Genomic DNA, 18,156 nt, shown 5'->3' with positions numbered 1-18,156 from the left:
AGTCCATGACCGCAGTTCCTTAGACTACGAAAATATTGATGCTGGACTGGGATTCGAACTCAGCCTTCATCTTTCGCTGCATCTTACTACATTGTGATGGTTTTTTTCCAATTTTTTTTTCATCAGTCTTCAGACTCACTTGGAACCTACATCCTCAGTTATTTCCTAGATGTATTATTTGCTTGATGTATTTGCATCGCATTCTGAACGTTACTCGCGAGACGCTCTGATCTGTTGTGGACCATTCTGCTTCTTGTGGCTGGAAACGGTGGACAGCATACTGCAAACGTCTGACGAAAGTTAGAAACGGATGACGTTTTGCTTTTTATCGGGATTTCTGCTCAAGGACAATTACAACCGGTGTCATTTTGATTTATGCGGTTTTGGCCGCAGGGTGGTTAAAAACCTATTTTACCCTTTGGATGTGATACGATTTTTCTGTTGTGACGGGGCTTATGTAAGTAACAGCTGTTCAATACCGAAAGTGTGCAGCATGCACATTCAACAATACCGATGATGTAAAGGAGAACTCAAACCATAGTCGTCTTAATGCGATTCATCAGTCAGTCGAAGCCGACTGCATTTACGTTTATGTTAAGTCATATACTGGTAAAATTTCCTTTGATTTTTTCCATTACATTTTCCGTGCCGCAACAATATTCTGTACAAATTTGGCATTATTCTGATCAGTGATTCTCATCCGACAGCGTTTTGAAAATGGAACTTTAATTATGGACACCCTGTATATGTGAATTGTGGTTATTATAAATGTTATTTGCGATTATATGCTTTGACTTATCACTTGTATATTGAACACAGTGCCATCAGAGGTGAACCCTGGGACCAATCTCGTGAAATGGACTGCAGCCAGTTTAATTAATGCATCATCGGTTGTCGATGAAATCCAGAATATGGATTTGTGGCGTAAGTTTATGGGCGCTCAGAATTTAATTCTTAATGGATATCGATTTTAGGAGACGCCACGAGGGCAAGTTTATGTGTGCTTGTATATGAGTCTTATCATACACCACTGGGTAACACTATCTCGTCAGTTTGTGGTGTAGGAACAGTTCTTTGTTCAGAACCTTGCACAACAATTTTTTGAAAGACACTATTCACCTTAAGTTTCTATCTCCGACGATAAAATACATCTAAGGATACAGAAGCTTAAGTGTAGAAACATTTAACTTCGCCTGCACTAGGCTATGCATCACATATTAAATGAAGCTGTGCAATTACGAGTAACAAGTAATGTTCCAGTTGTGAACGGTAAACAGCAGTAACTCGCGCCGTGGGCCTACTGTTTCCTAAGGCAGCGTCGTCAACGTTGGTGCGTCAGGCAGCTGTTTGTTATGAAAAATAAACAACTAACAAACAAGTACCTTGCAGGATTTATTCATTTGGACCTGTATCACCAGAAATATTCATTACCGATCATTGCTTCCTGACCTTACAACACTCAGTTTGGGATCCTCTACCGGCTGCATAATTTTGACTCATAGATTTAGGAATCGAGTTTAATGAAGCAAATTAGTACTATGGTATTCACCCGGACCAAACACGGAACATAATGGCTAGCGTCCAGAATTAGCGACAGGGAAGTCTGATCGAAAGTGGGTGTGGCTCACCAGCCCTGCGAGGTAACGGCAGAAAAGTGCCGTCGGTCATGGCCTCTGAGCGTGTGAGCCAGCACTGAAGAAGCGAGCTGCAGGGCAGCATGTCGGGACAGGTTCCCAGAAGTTAGCCGGCCAAGACTGTGCCTGATGGCTGCCGCTGGGTGTTGCCAGAGGGTGTCGCCATTGCAATATCCTAGCAGTATAAAGTAGCGATAACTTCAGGACTATGAACCAAATAGTAACGCAGAAAAAAAGTAGAGATTATTTAGAGCAGGAGCGCTTTTATTTGAATTGTACACTAAAGTGACGAAAGTCATGGGATAGTTGTATGCGAACATAGCGGTGGTATCACGTACACAAGGTGTAAAAGGGCAGTGCACTGTCATTTGCGCTCAGGTGGTTAATGTGAAAAGGTTTCCGATTTGATTATGCCCGCACGATAGGAATTAACAGACTTTGCACGCAGTATGGTAGCTGAAGCTAGACGCATGGGACATTCTGAGATCCACAGTGTAAAGTGCGCCGAGAATAATAAATTTCAGGTGTTACCTCTCATCACGGAGAAGGCAATGGCTGACGGCATTCACTTAACAGTGGAGAGCATCGGCATTTCCATAGAGTTAACTGTGTTAACAGATACCGAATAAGTTACTGCATGAAATAATCGCAGAAATCAATGTGGGACGTAGACGAACGTATCCATTAGGATACTACGGCCACATGTGGCATTAATGGGCTTCGGCAGCAGACGCCCAACGGGAGTGCCTTTGTTAACAGCAAGACATCGCCTGTAGCGCCTCTCCTGGAAGCGTGACCACATGTGTTGAACCCTAGACTGCTGGAAAATAGTGGCCTAGTCAGATGAGTCCCGACTTTAGTTGGTTTGGGTATAGTTGGATTGTGGCGCAAACCCCACGAAGCAGTGGACCCAAGTTGTCAACAAGGCACTGTGCAACCTGTTCTTGGCTCCACAATGGTGTGTACTGTGTTCACAGGAAATGGACTGGGTTCTTTCGTCCAACTGAACCGTTCATTGACTGGCGATGGTGGTGTTCGGCTACTTAGAGACCATCTGCAGCAATTCATAGAGTTCTTGTTGCTAAACAGCGATGGGATTTTTATGGATGACAGTGTGCAAGGCCAGAACACTCTCCACAGTTCGACCGAATTATTTAACCATTTAATGGCCCGACGTGAATCTCAATGAATATTTATGGAACATAATCGAGGGATCACTTCGTGCACAAAATCCTGCACTGGCAACACTTTCGCAACTATGTGCGGCTACAGAGACAGCACGGCTCAGTATTTCTGCAGGGAACTTCCTACGACTTGTTGAGTCCATTTCACGTCGAGTTGCTGCAGTATGCCGAGTGAAAGGAGATCCGACACGATGTTAGGAGGTATCCAGTAACTTCCATCATTTCAGTGTAAATGGCTGAGCCACGACGAGAGTAATGAGCACATTTAACAATCGATTTCTAAATTAATAATGTTCGTAGAAAAATTACTCAACTGCAAACAATATGTCACTTAATGACGCTCTTTACGAGGCAACAAATGCTACATGAAAAGTTTGGTCAGCATACAAAATTCAAGCGTTACTTGCTATAATTGTAACTGCAATAATTGTTTTAATCTAAATTAACTATAAATTACAACAGGAAATTACATTACATCGTAGGGAACAGTAAAAATCATAAATTTGTTTGGTTCAGTGGCCTGGAGCAAGTATTTCCATTGGACACCACTTCGGCGACTTGCGTGTCCCCAGCTTACCCCAGCTATCCACCCTACAGTGTAACGTGGATATCGAATTACGTCTCCTTTCTGGCGAACCTCCACACCATTCAGTTTAAAAACGTATACGAAAAAATCCGTGGTCCGAGCTGGAATCTATCTGGGTTTCCAGGTACGCACTTCACAGCTACACGACAAGACATGGCAGCGAGTATTAGTAATAGTCATTGTGTGCCCATCAAAAAAATGGGTGATGCCTGTTTCATAGAATTACGTTTCAAGTATTACACATAATTAATTTGAATATTCGGTAAGAACTACTAAATTTACGGAAAAATGTTCATCATCAGTCGAAAGAGCAGAAAAATTCCATTGGAACTGAATGGGATCATAATTCGTTTTAACGATTTAGCTTATGACGATTGCCTCCATCGTCTTCGTGAGGAGCAACTGACTGTCTTAACTACTGAGGTAGTAGACTTATACAGTCCATAGACGGCTTCTGATTGGTCGGCAAGTACTCTGTCCCATCGCAAATGGTGAAACGTTTGCGCCGGTGATGCCTCCGCTGCCGTAGTAGCGTCAACATCGCGACGAATATCTCTGCTTCTTCTCTGCGTAGACATCTCGCATCCTTGCATCGCTAAGATTATATCCTCTGTCACGGGTGAAATTCTTCTCACACATTCGTGTTTTTTACAGATTCTCCAATTACAAAGTTTCATTATGTAGGAATCTAACAGTCTATTTTTTGTTCACAAGGCTGTGTACAGCATCTACAGATTTCTCCAGTTCCCGATTTTTAATGCACAGTGATTAGAAACGTTACGGACGGACTAACTGATGTAACTGCTTGCGAGCTTTTAGGGGATTTAAATTCCAGGGATACTGAGGCCGATACTGTCCTTAAGATCGTGTAGCATCTCTTTATCTTCTTAGGAGGTCGGAAATAAGTCTTATACCTCACCTCCCTAGGACTCTATCTATTTTGGTGGACGTAGCGCCGTGGAAAGGAAGGAATACAACCGGTGGCTCACCAAGTGAATGTTCAATGTTCAATATTCTGGAGAAAACTGACTTCATACCACATGAACCACTCCCGTTCTTTCGGAACACGTATTTCAGATGAATCAAATGTTCTCGGGTTTCCAACCACGTCAATATCTTAAAACTACACGAGCTTTCTGCCAAGCACTCCTTGGCCATTGTCAAGTTGTATGACTGCCAGTGGGCTGTTGGTGCGCCCTTATATACGCTAGCTTCAGGCTGTGACGTCACTGGTGCCTGTGACATTGCCATATATGCGCGTGGGCAGAATTTATCAGCAGAATGAACCGTCTACGCCTTAGTGAGGATGATATTATGGTCAGTTTTGATGTAGTGGCGCTGTTTACGACTATGACTATCAAAGATTCTTTGGACCTAATTTCCCAGTACTTTGTAAGAATCGTGGTCGAGCTATTTAGGCACACTCTTACGTCCTCCTATTTCGTATACATGTCCACTATTACGATCAGACAGACGGCGTAGCAATGGGTAGCCCGTTGGCGGGTGTTGCAAACCTCTTCATACAGAATTTTGAGGATATTGCCATAAATATAGCGCCATTGATGTCGAAGTGTTTCTTTAGATACGTTGACGACAGTTTCGTCATTTGGCCACACGGACGCGAGAAACTAAACGAGTTTTGGGAACACCTCAATGGCATGAACAGTAATATCCAATTCACCATGGAGGAGTAAGAAGATAATGCATTGCACTTCCTCGACGTCCTTGCCCACCGTAAACGAAATTGGTGCCTCGGCCACAGCGTCTACAGAAAACACACCCACACAGACCTGTACCTGCACCCCACCAGCCATCATCATCCAGCACAGAAGCGCACAGTATTACAAACATTGGTGCACCGTGCAAGAGTAATATCAGACGACGATGTGCCCCATGAACTGAGCCACCTACGCAAGGAATAACGGCTACAGCGCCCATCAAGTGAAAGAAGTGATTTCTGGGAAATATCGGAATAAGACCACCGACTAAGAGCAGGAAAAGAAACTTGTTTTGCTTCAATTCTGTGGCTCTGTGTCGGGCAAGATAAGCCGTCTGTTGAAAAGACACAAGATCAAATCAATCTTCAGGCCTCCAACGAAAATCCGTCAATTACTGAGACCGGTTAAAGACGCAGTAGGTCTCAGAACACCTGGAGTCTACGAAATACCTTGTGAGTGTGGCCATAAGTACATGGAACAAACCGTGCGCTCTGTGGAACAACGCAGGAAAGAACGTGTGAGGTATTACCGCCTACGCTATCCAGAGAAATCTGCGTTAGCTGAGCATGCGTAAGAAAACGGTCACCACATCTAATTTGACGATACCACTGTCGTGGCTTGCACTAACGGCTTCTGGGACAGTTTAATAAAGGAATCTATTGAAATAAAAATTACCGCAAACACCCTGAATAGAGACGGTGGCTTGCACCTCAGCGCTGCGTGGGATCCAGCGATCGTGTGGTTGAAGAGGGCACATCGAACGCCGACTCAAAACATGCCCATATATGGCAATGTCAAGGGGAACCAGTGACGTCACAGCCGGCTGCTAGCGTATATAAGGGCGCACCAACAGCCCACTGGCAGTCATACCACTTGACAATGGCGAAGGAGTGCTTGGCCGAAAGCTCGTGTAGTTTCAAGCAATTGACGCGGTTGGAAACCCGAGAACATTTTATTCAATGTTGTCGCCGTGAGACTCTGCAATGCATAGATTACGTAGTTCAGATGATTAAATTGGGAATCTAGGTGCTCCTCTTCAGAAACATTTTTTGCTATGTGTACCGATGTACATAAATTTGGAAATTTGTGGTAAGGTGCTATGGGACCAAACTGCTGAGGTCATAGATCCCTAGGCTTTCACACTACTTAATCGAACTGAAACTTACGCTAAGGACAACACATATACCCATGCCCGAGGGAGAGCTCGAACCTCCGACGGGGGCGGCCGCGCGAACCGCGACAAGGTGCCTCATACAGCGCGACTACCCGGCGTGGTTTGTGCATAAAACTGCTCTCTTCTGCGCTGGATGATGAAAACTATGGGGGCTAATATACAAAACGATATATGTTGGGTTGCGGGACGCACAGTGGGTGCTATGCTCAACCAACTTACGTCGTCCAAAAACGTCTAAAAATGGCAGCCTCTCTTCTTTCTCGACAGTGAACAGCTTGGTTGGGTGCATGTTGCTCATGTGTTGAAAAAAGTGGTGAAGAGCTTGTACTCCGTGACCAGACCGCAAAGATGTCGTCAACATGACGACAAAATGAAGATGGACGAAGCGAATTCTGACTTAATGCACGTTCCTCAAAATGTTACGTGAAAAATATTGGCCATTGCTGTAGACAACGGAGAACCCATAGCTATTCCGTCCATAGTTTCATAGAATTTACCGCCATACAAGAAGTAGGTGGTCGTCATAACTTGTCGGAATAACTTCATGGTTTTCCGAGGGAAATGCTCTAACAACCGTTTCAATGAGTCCTCCGCAGGAGCTTTTGTAATCGCTAGACCACATCCAGGCTGACTAAAATATCGTTTGAATCAACTATAATCTGAGTTTCCCAATGAACATCTGAGAGTTTGTGGTATGTTTTTCGATGCGGTCAACCATCTGTGTCATTAACTTAGATATATGAGTAGCTTGGAGGTAGGAGAACGAATAGGGCTAACAGACTGAGCACAACCTTACGAACGTACAAAAGATACCTTTTGACCGAACGAAAGTATTGTCTCATGCTTTTACATACTGGCATTCTGTAACTAAGGAGGCTGTAGAAATAAGAATATGCGAAAAGAACTTCAAATGTGACAGCGGATAGAATCTTAGCGGTGTATGGAAGCGAGTTCTCGATGCAGAGAAAAAGTAGAGGCATCCGTCGCAGTGTTTACATTACTGCGGCACAGTAGCGCACTAGCGCAGACGTTGAGACCATCTGCGACAACTTTACGTGATCACCGACCAATCAGGAGCTGTCTATGAACTGTATAAGGCAACCAAAGCAACGGTTTTAAGAGTCGGTTGCTCCTGACAAAGGAAATACAGTCGTAATCACGCTATTTTACCCTGAAGTGATATGACAAGATGTATGAAATTGTATTATACAGCGGTGCCGTCGCGAAATATTTAGTTCTCTCAAGTAACTGATGATAAGAAAGTTTAATAAACGATTGCTGCAGCCGAACAACAAGGACAAACACCGCCATGTCTCGTGTCAATGGGTACGGCTTTGAGATTGGAACATTGTGGTGCGAATAATTTTACTGTAGTATTTTATCTGTCCTCAGCAACTGTAGTTGTATACATCGAAATAATCAGCAGCCAATTACTTAAGAGAAATTTGGTTTATTTACCAGTTTCGGGCACTTAGTGCCCTTCTTCAGAAGTTTATACTTGTCGCATTAGTTGCGAGTGTCAACAATTAGACTAATACAGCAAAATGCCATGGTCGCTATGGACCACTAGTCTCCGATGCCTGATGTCCTATTAATCGATCCTATGTTTCAGACCAAATGCTCTACGGAGCGTATTTTACAAGATATTGGAAGGGATAATGTACACGAGAATCCTTCCTATCGTTGGAAAGTACATACCCATCGTACAACTCAGTTTCATAGAAATTGCTGTGACGAAGTACTATCCGTGACAACTCACAACGAAAATGGTTTTCAGGAGAAGCTTAAGACGGCAGCTACTTTCATTGACCTAACCAGTGCCTACGACACGGTCTCTGCAAGTTTGTCTCCTGTTAATATTTTCTACAGCTTATGAATGAAAAATAAGTGACAGAACTTTTCAAGTAATGTTAAGCGTAAGGAAACCAAATTCCGAAGCCTGCAAAACCGCGTTTTTCAAGGCTCCGTTCTGACCCATCTTGTGTTCAACGTCTACACGTCTGATGTCCTAACCAAAAAATCACGAACGTTCATGTATACAGATGATATAGCCATAGCCATACAAAGCGAGAACTTAGCCCAAACAAAGGACTTTCAAATAATGAATTAATATTTTATGAAATGGTGACTTCAACCAAATCCTAATAAAGCAGAAGTTTCAGCTTTCCGTCTAAACAATAAATAGGTTCACGTTCGTCTGAGAATACACTCCGAAGGAGTTACAATAGCTACCACACATATATTTTTGGCGTGCAACTCAACTAAACCGTGAGTTTATTTACAGGAACAATTAGGACAGCTCCCACTCATTGGATACTAGTTCTGAGCAACATAGCACTTCTCAGATCACAGGTCTTGCTGCTTTAAAATCGCAGCTTCAGAAATGTTTCAGAAAGCTAGCATTGCATAATCACGCCGATTCTATCCAACTTACAACGAGTACACGGAATTAAGATTGAAATCAAGAAATCCCCCAGTGAGAAAAGCAACGCAACTTCGGACTTTGCTACAGAAGATCATTGGTGATCACAATGGGGACAAGATGTCAGAAACCTAACATCATAGAGGACTTGACAGTCGCTGATTTCGACCATAGTGGAAGGGAGTGGTTCACCCCCAGCAGAATCCGCACTGGACGGGTAATATTCAGTACATCACTGTTCCAATGTGGAATGGCAGAAAATCCTTCATATGGAAAGTGTGGGGCCATAGAACAAACCCCTCCACACAGCCTTCGTATGCCCAAATATGCGCTTAGATGGGTCGTTGCAGGAAATCGACGACAGTGTGCTTGCAGCACCGCTTTGACTGAAAACTTAGCATGTGTTAAATTTGTATTTTTAAGCTTTAAATTTTCCCTTTTAGCCATTTTTACATATTTGTACAGTCCCTCTTTGTCAATGGTATGTATCTACTATTCATGAAGCAATGAGTAATGTTCATATGAAAATGATAATAATAATAATAATGATGATAATATTACAGTCAAGTTTTCATACGTTTCTTTTTTTCCAACTGGAGCCTGTGCCTCCCGATTCGATCTACCCATCTAATCTTCACCATTGTTCGTAGCACCACATTCCCACAGTTTCCGTTCCCTTCTTTTCTGAAATGGTTGTCGTCCACGTTCAACTTCTGAGCAACGTGCCATTCAAATAACTTTAGAGAAGCTTTCCTAAAACTTAAATCTAAATTTAGTGTTAAATATATGTTTTTCACAAACGCTTTCCTTGCTATTGACAGTCGGCCTTTTTAAATCATCTCTACTTTGGCCATTGTCGGGTATTTTGCTGTCAAATATCAAAACGCATCGTCTAGTTCTAGCTTTTCATTTCCAAGTCAAATTTTCTTAGCATCGCCTAATTTAATTCAACTGTATGTCAATACCCTTGTTTTACTTTTATTCGTGTTCGTCTTAAGCCTCCTTTTCAAGACAGAATCAACTTTATTAATGTGCTCTTCTAAGCCCTGTAACAAAATTACATCAGCAAATATCAAAGTTTTATTTTTTGTCCGCGATGCTGACTTCCCTATCCAAATTTATCTTTGCATCCTTTAGTGTTTCCCGAATGCCCAGACTGAATAAAACAAGTTACAACCTGTTTCATTCACCTCTCTGCCTCCTTTTCACGTCTTTCGGCTATTATAATTGTAGGCTGCTTTTGGCACAATTTGTAAATAACTTGTCGTTCGTTGTAGTAAGTTTAGAAGAATGTGTTGTCGACGGCTTAGTCAAACTCTTCCTCTAAATCTAGAGTTGCTATGAATGTAGGTTCGCCTTTCCATAGTCTATGTTCTAAGATACAGGATGTAAATATGCAGATATTTCCATTCGTGGCTAAGGACAATGTTCTGAACAACGTTACATCCGTATTTACATCATTTACAGACTAATAATTATAGCTGCTACAAGATCTATGTTTTTAGGTTAATTAGAACCTCCAAGTACATGTGGCAAGAGCAAGTCAATGACGCTTATTTCCCCCTGGGTGGAATATCATACGCTGAAGTGTGGACATGGGAATATAAAGGGGTTGGTCTATACCGAACGTTGCAGTCAATTCTATGGTGCAGTTACGGCCGTGCAGAAAACACCAGGTAGTATACTGAGGGGTTTGTGGGAAGGCTGTTCGATACAGAGAAACAACAGCCAATACACTGATGTGTGTATATATTAAGGAACCAGGTATAATAATATGTGCACTTACACCCGTTACGGCCTGTATACAGTAGGATCGTCGTTGTTTCGGGTGTTTAGACACCTTTCTGCACCCGTGTTCCCTGTAATTAGAAGTATTACATTCTTATTTAAGTCGGGGTATTTGGCCTGTCTCACGTACCTCGCGAACAAGGTGGCGCAGTATTATAGTACATATGTTCCACCAAGGATCTCAGTAATTCTGGTGCAATGTTGTCTACTCCAGGTACTTACACTGACTCAGGACTTTCAACACTCTACCGTTTTTTTTTTGTATTTTTTTTTCTTTGCAGTACGTCGTCCTATTTTTCTTTTTCTGTAAATGTTGTCTCCAGATATCTCTTTTGCACATGATTGTCTATTTTTTTAGATAGTGTTCTCAATGTTGATGCAGCCGGCAATCGTTTGTTCTGAAATGCGCAAACAAAGCACTATGCATATTGCTTATTGAAAAACTCGTACTGTCAGAAATATTAATTTGCGACCATAGGTGCTTTTTCGGAAAGTAATCAGCGTAGGTTTATGTAGAGCGTGTAATTTTGATCCAAAGGTCTGGGACACACCGTAGAATGACAGTGTCAGTCCTCTCCGTATCCCGAGTTTACATTACAGCCGTTGGCACACGAGACGAGTTAGCTAAAATTGACGTGGCGCTCTACGAGTTTTGTGACGTCACTTCCTGCTATCTCATACTGAGGAGCCATTTCGTCACGTGAAACACAGAATAAGTTGTGCTATATTTCGAAATCTGCCAAGTGAAGTAGAACCAATAGGAAGCAAAAATGCTACCTACGTCACAAGCAGAAAGCAAGACGTCATAGTGTACTTGTCGTGTTCAGTAGGAGCCCATATTCGGTGAGTTTTATGTTATATGTTACACTCTGTGAATATGTACCGTTTCTAAGCACAAAGAGTGTGGCCGAGCGGTTCTAGGCGCTTCAGTCCGGAACCGCGCTGCTGCTACGGTCGCAGGTTCGAATCCTGCCTCGGGCAGGAACGTGTGTGAGGTCTTTACATTAGTTAGGTTTAAGTAGTTCTACGTCTAGGAAGCTGATGACCTCAGATGTTAAGCCCCATAGTGCTTTGGGCAATTTGAACCATTTAAGCACAAGCACATTGATTGTCTGGAGAAGAAATCGTTATTGGTGCTATTTATTGTGATACAATGACGAGAAACTTCATAGTGGCGGTTAAAAAATTTTCGTATTTGATTATTTTCGCGTTATAAGTTGCGTATTTATGAGAGTAAGCCATTTTAAGCCAACGAACTATCGGTGATTCATGTAAACGTATTGTTCTCGTTAGGATTTGTTCAAAGAAATGGCTCTGAGCACTATGGGACTTAACATTTATGGCCATCAGTCCCCTAGAACTTAGAACTACTTAAATCTAACTAACGTAAGGACAGCACACAACACCCAGTCATCACGTTAGGATTTGTTATAATTACATATCAGTTAGTAACATTGGGGCGATTAAAGCCTTTAGACGGCTGTAATATAAGAATTGAGACCGCTACAAGCAATGTAAAGGACAGCGTAGTGAGTTGATTGAGGTTCCACATTGCGGGATAGGAAGTGGGTCCGTCCTGGAGTGCGCTATTTTTTTTTTTCTCTTTCCCATTTTCTAAAAGGTTATGAGACTTTCCTGCGAATTGATTTCTGTAATATTTGATGTTACGCAATTATAAGTGAGCTGTCTGTTAGGAGTTAGTTCGCTCCGTTTGGTGAACTTTTATAAACCGATATCCTTGCTGAGTGGACGTATCTCTTTCATTTTTGTCTTATTACACCTTCATACGTATTGATATTTCTATTTATTTGTACGAAAGACTACATGACTAGCATGGGATCAAGTAAGGAATTCTACATGCGTCCATTTCCTTGAAGAAACTGTATGGTTTGCGAAGCAAATAAAACCGGTAACTACCAATGGAGACCACGGTGTCACTCTACTGAGCTAGTGCCGCATGTAGACCGCACTGTGTTTCGTGACGTTGGATATCCAGTCTGCGTGTACGTCAACGTTAGCTGCTTAGTCCGGCGTGCCGACGGCTGAAACCACTTCTGTATAACATTATTAAAGTCTGCGTATTAACAGGTTTTCTATCCGGCTGAGCTCAGCTGAAGGTGCTTGAGGTGGACGTAACTCTGGAAACGTAACGGAGGGAGACAAGCGCTGCGAATCGATCTCGCGCCTGCCGCCTGAATGGGGCATTCATTCCCAGACCGGACCGGAACGAGGTACCGGAGCCTCAGCTGACTGCGCGGCCTACGCGCTGGGGTGTGCGAATGTGGAGAGGGGCGTCCCCGGCCCGCGCGAGGCGTCAATACGAAGCGTGTGTGGGGGGCTGCACGGCTGCACGTCTGGCGTCGCGCCTTGAATATTGCAGCCCGCAGCCCGCCACGCCGGCCGCCGTGGACCGCGCAGGTGGCCCGCCGGGTCAATACACTGGCCGGCCGGCTGCCGGAGGAACCCGCCACGCCCCCTGACGCATTTTCTGGAACGCGTCGCCGCGGCCGGACTCTTCCGCTCAGTCGGTTGGAGTACTCGCTTCAAGAGCACAACTATTTGGATTCCCACTCACCAAAGAAACTGAAATCGCTATTTCCGCCTGCTCTATTGTGGGCTCACTTACTAAGAACTCAGTTACGTTCCTCTATGCGTCAGAAGATGTATCACGACTGCTGCAATACGACCAGCAGCCTATCAGTTCATTACTTCCGGTACTTATTTTCTCTGTTATTCTACACTCTAAATCAAAAGCAATAAAAAGACGTACCACGAAGGACTTGAAACTTCCTGGCAGATTAAAACTGTGTGCCGGACCGAGACTCGAACTTGGGCAAAGGCCCCGAGTTCGAGTGTCGGTCCGGCACACAGTTTTAATCTGCCAGGAAGTTTCAAATCAGCGCACACTCCGCTGCAGAGTGAAAATCTCTTTCACGCAGGACTTATCCGAGTAGGACGGAAATCGGTAGAGTTGATATACATGTACAGGCTAAGACTGTTGTTATATTTAAAAAATATCGGGAAACCGGTATACGATAGTTAAAAAAGTCTTTATCGGTCCTAAATATATCGGCAAATAATATTGATATGTCGAAGATAAAATATCGACAAATTGCCCTATAAAAACATCGGCAGCGCATTGTACACATAGTGCCGGTATCAGAGTTGTATATCTAAGTATTGATTTATTATTAAATATTACTTGCGTCAATAAGCTAGCAGCCTGCCTATCGCCCTTAGAGCAAGAACCGAAAGAAAAACATTTAACTTGAAACTCTTTATGCCAGGGATTCACATTCGTGTAGAACTTTATAAAAGACATCATAATTACGGCAGTGACTGTAACACTTTCTTCATTTCACGATTGCAGTGTCGGCCTTAGGCCATTATCAACTGCTGATTTTTGTGGCTTAAGTTCAGATGACTTAAAGCCACAAAAATCTGCACTTGATAATGGCCTAAGGCCGAAATTGCAAATATGATATAAAGAAAGTGTTACAGTCACTGGCTAAATACGATGTCTTTTATAAAGTACTTAACTTGAAAATTTGTAAGTTGTTGTTGTTGTTGTTGTTGTTGTTGTGGTCTTCAGTTCCGAGACTGATTTGATGCAGCTCTCCATGCTACTCTAACCTATGCAAGCTTCTTCATCTCCCAGTACCTACTGCAACCTACATCCTTCTGAATCTGCTTGGTGTATTTTATCTCTTGGTCTCCCTCTACGATTTGTACCCTCCACGCTGCCCTCCAATATGAAATTGGTGATCCCTTGATGCCTCAGAACATGTCCTACCAACCGATCCCTTCTTCTAGTCAAGTTGTGCCACAAACGACTCTTCTCCCCATTCCTATTCAATACTTCCTCATTAGTTATGTGTTCTACCCATTTAATCTTCAGCATTCTTCTGTAGCACCACATTTCGAAAGCTTCTATTCTCTTCTTGTCCAAACTATTTATCGTCCATATTACACTTCCATACAAGGCTACAATCCATACAAATACTTTCAGAAATGAGCTCCTGACACTTAAATCTATACTCGATGTTAACAAATTTCTCTTCTTCAGAAACGATTTCCTTGCCATTGCCAGTCTACATTTTATATCCTCTCTACTTCGATCATCATCAGCTATTTTGCTTCCCAAATAGCAAAACTCCTTTAAGTGTCTCATTTCCTAATCTAATTCCTTCAGCATCACCCGACTTAATTCGACTACATTCCATTATCCTCGTTTTGATTTGGTTGATGTTCATTTTATATCCTCCTTTCAAGACACTATCCATTCCGTTCAACTGCACTTCCAAGTCCTTTGCTGTCTCTGACAGAATTACAATGTCATCGGCGAACCTCAAAGTTTTTATTTACCCTCCACGGATTTTAATACCTACTCCGAATTTTTCTTTTGTTTCCTTTACTGCTTGCTCAATATACAGATTGAATAACATCGGGGAGAGACCACAACCCTGTCTCACTCCCTTCCCAACCACTGCTTCCCTTTCATGCCCCTCGACTCTTATAACTGCCATCTGGTTTCTGTACAAATTGTAAATAGCCCTTCGCTCCCTGTATTTTACCCCTGCCACCTTTAGAATTTGAAAGAGAGTATTCCAGTCAATATTGTGAAAAGCTTTCTCTAAGTCTACAAATGCTGGAAACGTAGGTTTGCCTTTCCTTAATCTTTCTTCTAAGATAAGTCGTAAGGTCAGTATTGCTTCACGCGTTCCAACATTTTTACGGAAGCCAAACTGATCTTCTCCGAGGTCGGCTTCAACTAGTTTTTCCATTCGTATGTAAAGAATTCATGATAGTATTTTGCAGCTGTGGCTTATTAAAATTATAGTTCGGTAATTTTCACATCTGTCAACACCTGCTTTCTTTGGGATTGGAGTTATTATATTCTTCTTGAAGTCTGAGGGTATTTCGCCGGTCTCATACATCTTGCTCACCAGATGGTAGAGTTTTGTCAGGACTGGCTCTCCCGAGGCCGTCAGTAGTTCCAATGGAATGTTATCTACTCCAGGGGCCTTGTTTCGACTCAGGTCTTTCAGTGCTCTGTCAAACTCTACACGCAGTATCGTATCTCCCATTTCATCTACATCCTCTTCCAATTCCATAATATTGTCCTCAAGTACATCGCCCTTGTATAGACCCTCTAAAACCTTCTATATACTCCTTCCACCTTTCTGCTTTCCCTCCTTTGCCTAGAACTGGGTTTCCATCTGAGCTCTCGATGTTCATACAAGTGGTTCTCTTATCTCCAAAGGTCTCTTTCGTTTTCCTGTAGGCAGTATCTATGTTACCCCTAGTGAGATAAGCCTCTACGTCCTTACATTTGTCCTCTAGCCATCCCTGCTTAGCCATTTTGCACTTCCTGTCGATCTCATTTTTGAGACGTTTGTATTCCTTTTTTGCCTGCTTCATTTACTGCATTTTTATATTTTCTCCTTTTATCAATTAAATTCAATATTTCTTCTGTTACCCAAGTGTTTCTACTAGCCCTTGTCTTTTTACCTATTGATCCTCTGCTGCCGTCACTACTTCATCCCTCAAAGCTACCTATTCTTCTTCTACTGTATTTCTTTCCCCCATTCCTGTCAATTGCTCCCTTATGCTCTCCCTGAAACTCTGTACAACCTCTGGTTCTTTTAGTTTATCCATGTCCCTTCTCCTTAAATTTCCACCTTTTTGCAGTTTTTTCAGTTTTAATCTACTGGTCATAACCAATAGATTGTGGTCAGAGTCCACATCTGCTCCTGGAAATGTCTTACAATTTAAAACCTGGTTCCTAAATCTCTGTCTTACCATTATATAATCTATCTGATACCTTTTAGTATCTCCAGGCTTTTTCCATGTATACAGCCTTCTTTTGTGATTCTTGAACCAAGTGTTACGTATGATTAAGTTGTGCTCTGTGCAAAATTCTACCAGGCGGCTTCCTCTTTCATTTCCCTACCCCAGTCCATATTCACCTACTACGTTTCCTTCTCTCCCTTTTCCTACTACCGAACTAGTGTGCTGTTGTTATTCCACTCCCATCACCATCCCCCCTAGTACAATCGGACTTGTTCTTTCGTGCCATCTATATTTGCTCCACACAGTCAAACAGAAAGACTGGACGTGATGAAAACTCAAGAAATAACACCCATTCGTCCAGTGAAAGTAAATTTACGTTCTACTACAATTTCGACATCTTCGAAAATTGTAGTATAAAATAAAAAATCTGCACTCGATATTTCCGGTGTGATATCGGCATATCGATTTACCGCGCTAGAAACTATCGCTATCATGCTTCGAAATTTTCTCAGAGAATAATCGATATATCGATATTGTATTTACAGCACAGACAAACTAATGGTTACAGTTTCAGAAAAAATTGAGTGATTTACTCAAGAGAAAGATCTTCACAAATCGAGCAAGTCAGTAACATGTCGGTCCACCTTAGGCTTTGGCAAGAAGTTAGTGGTGTTGGCATTGATAGACAGAGTTGCTTTATGTCCTCTTGGGGGGATATCTTAGAAAATTCTGTCCAACTATCGTGTTAGATTGTAAAAACCACGAGCTGGTTTGAGATCTCTGCCTATAATGCTCCGAACATTCTCAATTCAGGAGAGATTCTGTGATCTTGCTGGCCAAGGTAGGGTTTGGATAGCACGAAGACAGCAGTAGAAAATCTCGCCTTGTGCAGATGGCCATTATCGTGCTGAAAGGCAAGCCGAGGATGGCTTGTCATGAAGAGCGACAAAATGGGGCGTAAGAATATCGTCGACGTACCCATTAGTGTGAAGCGAAACCTCTGTATTCTTTCAAAGTTACTGTTCTGGCTGCGAATTCTAGCAGAAGCATTATTGGGCATTTTCTCATGCGAGTAACGATCACTGATGAACGTTGCGTTGTAATTTTGGAACTGTTTTTCGCAGCAGGTACCGAGTGGTTGATCTAACATGGAGCCGGTCCACATTGCACCTAACAGGGATTTCGCTCTCTTGATGAATACACCGGGAATAGAAGTATTGCGTGGGACTATTGCAAAACTTACTGGTACAGGATAAATTGGCATCAAAATCTGCTCATTCTGACTTCTTTTGACTATCTTTTGTGGGACACATTGAAAGACACTGTCTACCGGAGCCATCCTCCCATGTTGGACGAGCTGTCTGACATCTGAATTCAATTTCGTTGAGACACGACACGATGTCATGACAAATTTCATTTCGACACCTCCGTACTGTGAGTGGTGGACATTTATTAAAGAGTGTGGTGTAACGGCAACGACTGCGTGCAGAGGACGAGTTTAATTAAGGACACTGATACTGTCAAGCTGCATAGCGTATAACGCCTTCTCTTAGCAGCTTTTCGAAGTATTTGGAAACCTCTTCATAAAATGATTACAGCTTACACATTAAACATACCTTTTGTTGCACTTCTCTATCGATTTTAGTTTTCGAGATATTTAATTTTGAAATCAGGGATTCGTTCGCTGAACACCCTGTACGAACCCTTATAATTCTACACGTGGGAGGTTTTACTCCACACTCACACTTCTGTGATACTTGTTGGTTGTTTCTCGACTTCAGTGTCACAGATATTATCTTCAGTTAATGGTATGTTTTTTTTTCTCACAATTTATGTACGGATAGAACCCCACAGAAT

General features: G+C 42.5%; 1 protein-coding gene across 3 annotated transcripts in view; it reads left to right on the top strand.

Moving 5' to 3' along the window:
• LOC126354246 (potassium voltage-gated channel protein Shab) overlaps positions 1–18,156 on the top strand; it is a 1,056,422-nt gene that overhangs the window by 177,404 nt on the left and 860,862 nt on the right. The gene's annotated exons all lie outside the window — the stretch shown is intronic.

This window comes from Schistocerca gregaria, chromosome 3 (genome assembly GCF_023897955.1).
Source record: "Schistocerca gregaria isolate iqSchGreg1 chromosome 3, iqSchGreg1.2, whole genome shotgun sequence".
In the NCBI taxonomy this organism is placed as follows: Eukaryota; Metazoa; Arthropoda; class Insecta; order Orthoptera; family Acrididae; genus Schistocerca; species Schistocerca gregaria.
This window is presented reverse-complemented; position numbering and strand designations above follow the sequence as displayed.